Source organism: Macaca fascicularis, chromosome 19 (genome assembly GCF_037993035.2).
Source record: "Macaca fascicularis isolate 582-1 chromosome 19, T2T-MFA8v1.1".
NCBI classification, from domain to species: domain Eukaryota; kingdom Metazoa; phylum Chordata; class Mammalia; order Primates; family Cercopithecidae; genus Macaca; species Macaca fascicularis.
In genome coordinates this window covers 4979335-4988200 of record NC_088393.1, presented here as the reverse complement: position 1 = coordinate 4988200, position 8866 = coordinate 4979335, and positions in this window count along the sequence as shown.

The window sequence follows — 8866 nt, the reverse complement described above, 5'->3', positions numbered from 1 at the left end:
AAGCCTAAGTACCAAGCTTGTCCGACGGAAGCCTCACTTCCGTAAACGTCACTTCCTTCATCCTGTTATTGGCTGCAGCATACATAGCCGACTTCTTTCATTGGTTCCAATCCCCGTCTATCAAGCTGGAAGTCCCGGCGTCTTCCCTCCGGAGTTGCAACCTGAGTAGCGCGAAATAAGGGTTCCGGGATCCATACGGAATTGGAGAGTTTTGTAGAGTGCGCTGCGCCCCCTAGAAGCGGGCAGCGGCTCATTAAAATTTTGTAACGTGACCTGGCTGCGGGTCGCGACAGCCCTTGTTCTTCATTCTTTTAATCAGCAAATATGTATTATGCGCCTGCCTTGTATTCTGGGCTCTGGGAATCCACACATCGTTCCTGTGCCCGCAGCTTTCACATGGGGTTGGGGCCACATATAGGATGACTTAAGAGGACCCTGGACGCCTCTTGAGTCACAGACATTGACTTAAAGATCAGGCTCCAAACCCACTTCCTAAACATACGCAGTGTCTCCCAAATGTCCCTCCATTGCCCACCTGTGCCTTCCCTTTAAAGAGGACTTCCCATCCCATTCCTTCCCCAGCCTCCTCCCCACCTTTCATGGACGTTTCCTCTATGTCAGATTGTTCCAGGAAAGGGGTCCGGATCCAGACCCCAAGAGAGGGATCTTGGATCTCGTGCAAGAAAGAATTCAGGGCGAGTCCACAGTGCAAAGCAAAAGCAAGTTTATTTAGAACGTAGATGAATAAAAGAATGGCTACTCCATGGACAGAGCATCCCCGACGGCTGCTGGTTGCCCATGTTTATGGTGATTTCTTGATGATATGCTAAAACAAGGGGTGGATGATTCATACCTCCCTTTTTTAGACCATATAGGGTAACTTCTTGACGTTGCTGTGGCAATCGTTTATTTATTTATTTATCTTTTGAGAAAGAGTCTTGCTCTGTTGCCCAGGCTAGCGGGCAGTGGTGCGATCTTGGCTCACTGCAACCTCCGCCTCCAGGATTCAAGTGATTCTCCTGCCTCAGCCTCCCAAGTAGCTGTGATTGCAGGCGTGTTCCACCATGCCTGGCTAATTTTTGTGTTTTTAGTAGAGACAGGGTTTCCCCATGTTGGCCAGGCTGGTCTCGAACTCCTGATCTCAAGTGTTCCACCCACCTCAGCCTCCCAAAGTGCTGGGATTACAGGTGTGAGCCACCACGCCCAGCCTGCCATAGTATTTGTAAACCGTCATGGTGCTGGTGGGAGTGTAGCAGTGAGGACAACCACAGGTAATTCTTGTTGCCATCTTGGTCTCGGCCGGCTTCTTCACTGCAATCTGTTTCATCAGCAAGGTCTTTTTTTTTTTTTTTTTTTTTTTTTTGAGACGGAGTCTGGCTCTGTCACCCAGGCTGGAGTGCAGTGGCTGGATCTCAGCTCACTGCAAGCTCCACCTCCCAGGTTCACGCTATTCTCCTGCCTCAGCCTCCCGAGCAGCTGGGACTACAGGCACCCACCACTTCACCCGGCTAGTTTTTTTTTTTTGTATTTTTTAGTAGAGAGGGGGTTTAACTGGGTTAGCCAGGATGGTCTGCATCTCCTGACCTCGTGATTCGTGCGTCTCAGCCTCCCAAAGTGCTGGCATTACAGGCTTGAGCCACCGCGCCCGGCAGCAGGGTCTTTATGACCCGTATCTTGTGCCAAACTTCTGTTTTATCCTGTGACTCAATATGCCTTAATCGTCTGTGAATGCAGCCCAGTAGGTCTCAGCCTTATTTTACCCAGCCCCTACTCAAAATGGAGTCACTGCTTCGAATGCCTCTAACAAGATGACTTGCTCACTAAATGCGGACCCATGAGACAACAAGACCTAAGACTCCAGCCAGGCAAGGTGGCTCACCTCTGGAATCCCAGCACTTTGGGAAGCTGAAGTGGGAGGAGTGATTGAGCCCCTGAGGTCAAGACCAGCCTGGGTAACATAGCAAGACCCCGTCTCTACTTTATAAAAGAAAAGACACAAGATTCCTGCCCTCACAGGGATCACTGTCTGATGGGACAGACAGACAATAGATTAAAAAGGGTCATTTCAGGGCATGAGGAATGATCAGAATGTTAGGGAAACAGGAGCATAGGAGAGCCGGGTGACACCATTTTAAAATCAACTCCATTTTTTTCTTTTCTTTTTTTTTTTGAGACAGAGTCTGCTTCTGTCACCCAGGCTGTAGTGGAGTGGCGTGATCTCTGCTCACGGCAATCTTCGCCTCCCAGGTTCAAGTGATTCTCCTGCCTCAGCCTCCCAAGTAGCTGGGATTACAGGCACTCACCACCACATCTGGCTAGTTTTTGTATTTTTAGTAGAGATGAGGTTTCGCCATTTTGGCCAGGCAGGTCTCGGACTCCTGACCTCAGGTGATCTGCCCACCTCTGCCTCCCAAAGGGCTGGGATTACAGGCATGAGCCACCACACCCGGCCACAAATCAATTCCATCTTAAAAGTAACAAGGCACATTTGCTGCCAGTCATGACCCAGGGTCATAAGATGTTTACAATTGAGAAAACATCTTACAAATGCCTGGGAGGATGCACTCCTACAACAATGGAAGGTCCAGAGGTCCTGATATCGTGCAGCAATATATGCTTTTACGATCGTTATAGTCGCCGGGCGCGGTGGCTCACGCCTGTAATCCCAGCACTTTGGGAGGCCAAGATGGTCGGATCACCTGAGGTCAGGAATTTGAGACTAGCCTGGCCAACATGGCAAAAACCCAACTCTACTAAAAGTACAAAAATTAGCCAGGCGTGGGGCAGGCGCCTGTAATCCCAGCTACTCCGGAAGCTGAGGCAGGAGAATCGCTTGAACCCGGGAGGCGGAGGTTGCAGTGAGCCAACATCACACCACTGCACTCCACTGTGGGCAACAAGAGTGAGACTCTGTTTCAAAAAAAGAAGAAAGGGCCAGGCGCGGTAGCTCACACCTGTAATCCCAGCACTTTGGGAGGCCAAGGAGGGCGGATTGCCTGAGCTCAGGAGATTGAGACCATCCTGGCTAACATGGTAAAACCCCATCTCTACTAAAAATACAAAAAATTAGCCGGGCGTGGTGGCGGGCACCTGTAGTCCCAGCTACTCGGAGGCTAAGGCAGAAGAATGGCGTGAATTGAACCCGGGAGGCGGAGCTTGCAGTGAGCCGAGATCGCGCCACTGCACTCCAGCCTGGGGGACAGAGCGAGATTCCACCTCAAAAAAAAAAAAAAAAAAAATTAGCCAGGCACGGTGGTGAAGGTCGGGAGTTCAAGACCAACCCGACCAACATGGATAAACCTCGTCTCTACTAAAAATACAAAATTAGCCAGGTGTGGTGGTGCATGCCTGTAATCCCAGCTACTTGGGAAGCTGAGGCAGGAGAATCACTTGAACCCGGGAGGCAGGGGTTGCAGTGAGTCGAAATTGCACCATTGCACGCCAGCCTGGGCAACAAGAGCGAAACTCTGTCTCTAAATAAATAAATAAATAAATAAAACCTGCTTTGCAAAAGTGGAAGGTTTAACAGACTTTATTTTATTTTATTTTATTTTAGAAGGAGTCTCACTCTGTCACCCAGGCTGGAGTGCAGTGGCATGATCCTGGCTCACTGCAAGCTCCGCCTGCCAGGTTCACGCCATTCCCCTGCCTCAGCCTCCCGAGTAGCTGGGACCACAGGCGCCCGCCACCACGCCTGGCTAATTTTTTGTATTTTTTTAGTAGAGACAGGGTTTCACCGTGTTAGCCAGGATGGTCTTGATCTCCTGACCTCGTGATCCGCCTGTCTCAGCCTCCCAAAGTGCTGGGATTACAGGCTTGAGCCACCGCGCCCGGCCAACAGACTTTAAAAAGAAAGAAAAAGAACCCCTAATATTCTCTGCTCAGCTCATGGAAACATTCTGAAACTGGTCCAATTGTTCCATAGAACGAACACTTATGATTATTTGAATAAACAAAGAAATGGATCCTCCCTAGTCTTAAAACTTGAAACTTAACATTTGTCTCATCTTGGTTCCTTCCTCAGGAAACTGACCATCAGGCAAGGAACTGAAACTCATCAGATCATCATATCCAGACAATGAGAGTCCAGACCCCATCATCCATCGAGATTATTTCCTTAACATCCTCCCTGAATTTGTTTTCTCCCATTCCCCAGCTATGTAAACTCCCCAATTTTAGTTGGTCAGGGAGACATATGGGACTTTACCACCCCTTCTCCTTGATTGCAGCCCCAGGATAAAGCATTCCTCCCTGGCAATCCTTGTTGTCTCAGTGATTGGCTTTCTGTGCAGACGGCAGCAAGACCTAGACCAAACAGCTGGTGTTTTAGTAGCTAATTCGATCTGATGAAATGAGGTGTTGCCCGATTCCAGAATTGCAAAGAAAACCCAATTAAGATCTCTGAACTATATAGGTTGCAGCATTTGTTTTGTTTTGAGATGCAGTCTTACTCTGTTGTCCAGGCTGGAGTGCAGTGATGTGATCTCACCTCACCACAACCTCCACCTCCTGAGTTCAAGCAGTTCTCCTGCCTCAGCCTCCCAAGTCGCTGGGGCCACAGGCCTGTGCCACCACACCAGGCTCATTTTTGTATTTTTAGTAGAGATGGGGTTTCACCATGTTGGCCAGGCTGGTCTCGAACTCCTGACCTCAAGTGATTCACCTGCCTCAGCTTCTCAAAGTGCTGGGGTTACAGGCGTGAGCTACTGTGCCTGGCCAAGGTTGCAGCTTTGTCTTTTGACCATGGATAGTGATGGAAAGGGGGCAATTGTAGGTGATGCTTGAGGGGCTTATGGCTGTTGTAACAAATGGCTACCAACTCAGTGTCTGAGAACAACATGCATTTGTTTTATGTATTTATATTTTTTTCTAAGACAGGGTCTTGCTCTGTCACCCAGGGTGGAGTGTGGTGCTGTGATCACAGTGACTGCAGCCTCGAGCTCCCAGGCTCAGAGATCCTCCCCCTTCAGCCTCCTGAGTGGCTGGGACTAAAAGTGCACGCCAGCATGCCCAGCTACATTTTAAATTATTATTTTGAGAGACAGGGTCGTGATAGGTTGCCACGGCTGGTCTAGTACTCCTGGGGTCAAGTGATCCTCCCACCTTGGCCTTCCAAAGTGTTGGGATTATAGACATGAGCCACTGCGTCTGTCTACAACATTCATTATAGTTTTACAGGTCAGAAATAAAAAATGGACTGGGCATGGTGGCTCATCAGCCCTGTAATTCCAGTACTTTGGGAGGCCAAGGTGAGAGGATTGCTTGAGACTAGGAGTTGGAATCTAGTCTGAGGAACATGGTGAGACCCCATCCCTATTAGTCTTTTTTTTTTTCTATTGAGACAGGGTCTCACTGTCTCACCCAGGCTGGAGTGCAGTGGCATGATCATAGCTTACTGAAGCCTCAACCTCCTGGGCTCAGGCAATCCTCCTGCCTTAGCCTCCAGAGTAGCTGGGACCACCGGCATGTGCCACCATGCCTGCCTAACTTGTATTTTTTGTAGAGATGGTGTCTCACTGTGTTGCCCAGGCTGGTCTCAAACTCCTGAGCTCAAGCAATCCAGCTGCCCCAGCCTCTCAAAGTGCTGGGATTATCAGCGTAAGCCACTGTGCCTGGCATCTATTAAATTTTTAGAAATACTTTTTTTTTTTTTTGAGACAGAGTCTCACTCTGTTGCCATGCTGGGGTGCAGTGGCACGATCTTGGCTCACTGCAACCTCCACCACCTGGATTCAAGTGATTCTCCTGCCCCAGCCTCCCAATTAGCTGGGACTACAGGTGTGTGCCACCACATCTGGCTAATTTTTTTTTTTTTTTTGGTATTTTAGTAGAGATGGGGTTTCACCATATTGGCCAGGCTGGTCTCAAATTCCTGACCTCGTGATCTGCCCACCTCAGCCTCTCAAAGTGCTGGGATTACAGGCGTGAGCCACTGAGCCCGGCCAATTTTTTTTTTTTTTTTTTTTGAGACAGGGTCTTGCTCTTTTGCCCAGGCTGGAGTGCAGTGGTGAGATCATAGCTCACTGCAGCCTTGATCTCCTGGGCTCAAGAGATCCTCCCACCTCAGTCTGATTAGCTGGGAGACTATGAGTACATGACATCACACCTGACTAACTTATTTTATTAAATTTTATTTTATTTTATTATTATTTTTTTGAGACAGAGTCTCGCTCTGTTGCCCAGGCTGAAGTGCAGTGGTGCGATCTCAGCTCACTGCAACCTCTGCCTCCCAGGTTCAAGTGATTCTTCTGCCTCAGCCTCCTGAGTAGCTGGAACTACAGGTGCATGCCACAACGCCTGGCTAATTTTTGTATTTTTTAGTAGAGACAGGGTCTCACCATATTGGTCAGGCTGGTCTCGAACTCCTGACCTCATGATCCTCCCGCCTTTGATTCCCAAAGTGTTGGAATTACAGGCATGAACCCCCATGCCCGGCCTGTTTTATTTTTTTAGAGATGAGGGTCTCACTATGTTGCCCAGGTTGGTCTGGAGCTCTTGGCCTCGAGCAATCCTCCTGCCTTGGCCTCATAAAGTGTTGGGATTACAGGCGTGAGCCACCATGCCTGGCCCATTTTCAATAATTTGATGAAAGATCTTTAATCTTTAAAGATCTTTGAGATTATTAATGTAATTACTCCCACAAAGTTCCTTTGGCTGCGTCAGGCAAAATATTCATGACCTCTGGAGATTGGGACATGGATGTCTTTGAGGGATTGCGGAGTGTTACTCTACCTGCCACAGATGGGGTAGTCAGGGAAGGCTTCTTGGAGGAGGTGACTTTTGACTGGCGACCCAAGTGGAACCCACAGACAAGCCCAAGGCTGTTTCTCTCTCCTTCAGGGCCTGGCTGCCTTCCTTGCCCACTGTTCAGTTAAATCTCCCCAGAGCCACTCATACCTTATGGGTGTCTATCCTCAATGGAGCTGACATCTGGGCAGGTTTTCAGGAAGTGAACCAGCTGGGTGCAGTGGCTCATGCCTGTAATCCCAGCACTTTGGGAGGCTGAAGTGGGCAGATAACGAGGTCAGGAGATCAAGACCATCCTGGCTAACACGGTGAAACCCCGTCTCTACTACAAATACAAAAAATTAGCCGGGCGTGGTGGAGGGCTCCTGTAGTCTCAGCTGCTGGGGAGACTGAGGCAGGAGAATGGCATGAACCCGGGAGGTGGAGCTTGCAGTGAGCCAAGATTGCGCCACTGCACTCCAGCCTGAGCAATAGAGCGAGACTCCATCTCAATAAAAAAAAAGAAAGAGAAAAAGAAGGAAGTGAATCAGCCTAACTGCTAATCTGAATGGATTCTTTTTTTTTTTTTGAGTTGGAGTCTCACTCTGTCACCCAGGCTGGAATGCAGTGACGCGATCTTGGCTCACTACAACCTCCGCCTCCCGGGTTCAAGCGATTCTCCTGCCTCAGTCTCCCAAGTAGCTGGGACTACAGGCAGACACCAACATGCCTGGCTAATTTTTTGTATTATTATTTTTAGTAGAGATGGGGTTTCACTATCTTAGCCAGGCTGGTCTTGAACTCCTGACCTTGTGATCCACCCACCTTGGCCTCTCAAGTGCTGGGATTACAGGTGTGAGCCACCATGCCCGCCCCTGAATGGACTCTACTGTCCCACTCCAGGTGGAACCTCCAGCCCCCCACCCTGACATCCCCAGGCCCATGATGTCCCCTGGTCTAGCCCTGACAGTATGGCAGTGGGGATTTGTGGTGTCTGTGTCCTTTGGTTTAGGGCTGAGTCCTCGCCGGATCTCATCTAATCGAAGGGAGGAATCTTCATTTCTTTGTATTTTTTTTCCGACGGAGTCTTAGTCACTCTGTCGGCCAGGCTGGAGTGCAATGGCACAATCTTAGTTCACTACAACCTCTGCCTCCCAGGTTCAAGCAATTCTCCTGCCTCAGCATCCCGAGTAGCTGGGATTATAGGCACCCGCCACCACACCTGCCTAATTTTTGTATTTTCAGTAGAGACACGGTTTCACTGTGGTGGCCAGGCTGGCCTTGAACTCCTGACCTCAAGTGATCCACCTGCCTCAGCCTCCCAAAGTACTGAGATTACAGGCATGAGCCACCATACCCAGCTGGAGTTTTCATTTTAACTATGATTTCTTTGTTTTTATTTTGAGACAGAGTCTCACTCTGTTGCCCAGGCTGGAGTGCAGTAGCGCAATCTCAGCTCACTGCAACCCCCGACTCCCAGATTCAAGCAATTCTCCTGCCTCAGCCTCCTAAATAGCTCGCATTATGGGCATGCGCCACAATGCCCAGCTAATTTCTGTATTTTTAGTAGAGATGGGGTTTCACCATGTTGGTCAGGCTGGTCTTGAACTCCTGACCTCATGATCTGCCTGCCTCGGCCTCCCAAAGTGCTGGGATTACTGGCGTGAACCGCCAGGCCCGGCCTCAACTATGATTTTTTTTTTTTTTTTTTTTTTTTTGAGACGGAGTCTCGCTCTGTCACCCAGGCTGGAGTGCAGTGGCCGGATCTCAGCTCACTGCAAGCTCCGCCTCCCGGGTTTACGCCATTCTCCTGCCTCAGCCTCCCGAGTAGCTGGGACTACAGGCGCCCACCACCTCGCCCGGCTAGTTTTTTGTATTTTTTAGTAGAGACGGGGTTTCACTGTGTTAGCCAGGATGGTCTTGATCTCCTGACCTCGTGATCCGCCCGTCTCGGCCTCCCAAAGTGCTGGGATTACAGGCTTGAGCCACCGCGCCCAGCCAGATTTTTTTTTTTTAAACAAGGTCTTGCTCCGTTGCCCAGGCATGAAGGCAATGGTATGATCACAGCTCACTGCAGCCTTAACCTCTTGGACTCAAGCGATCCTCCCACCTCAGCCTCCCAAGCAGTTGGGACTGTGGG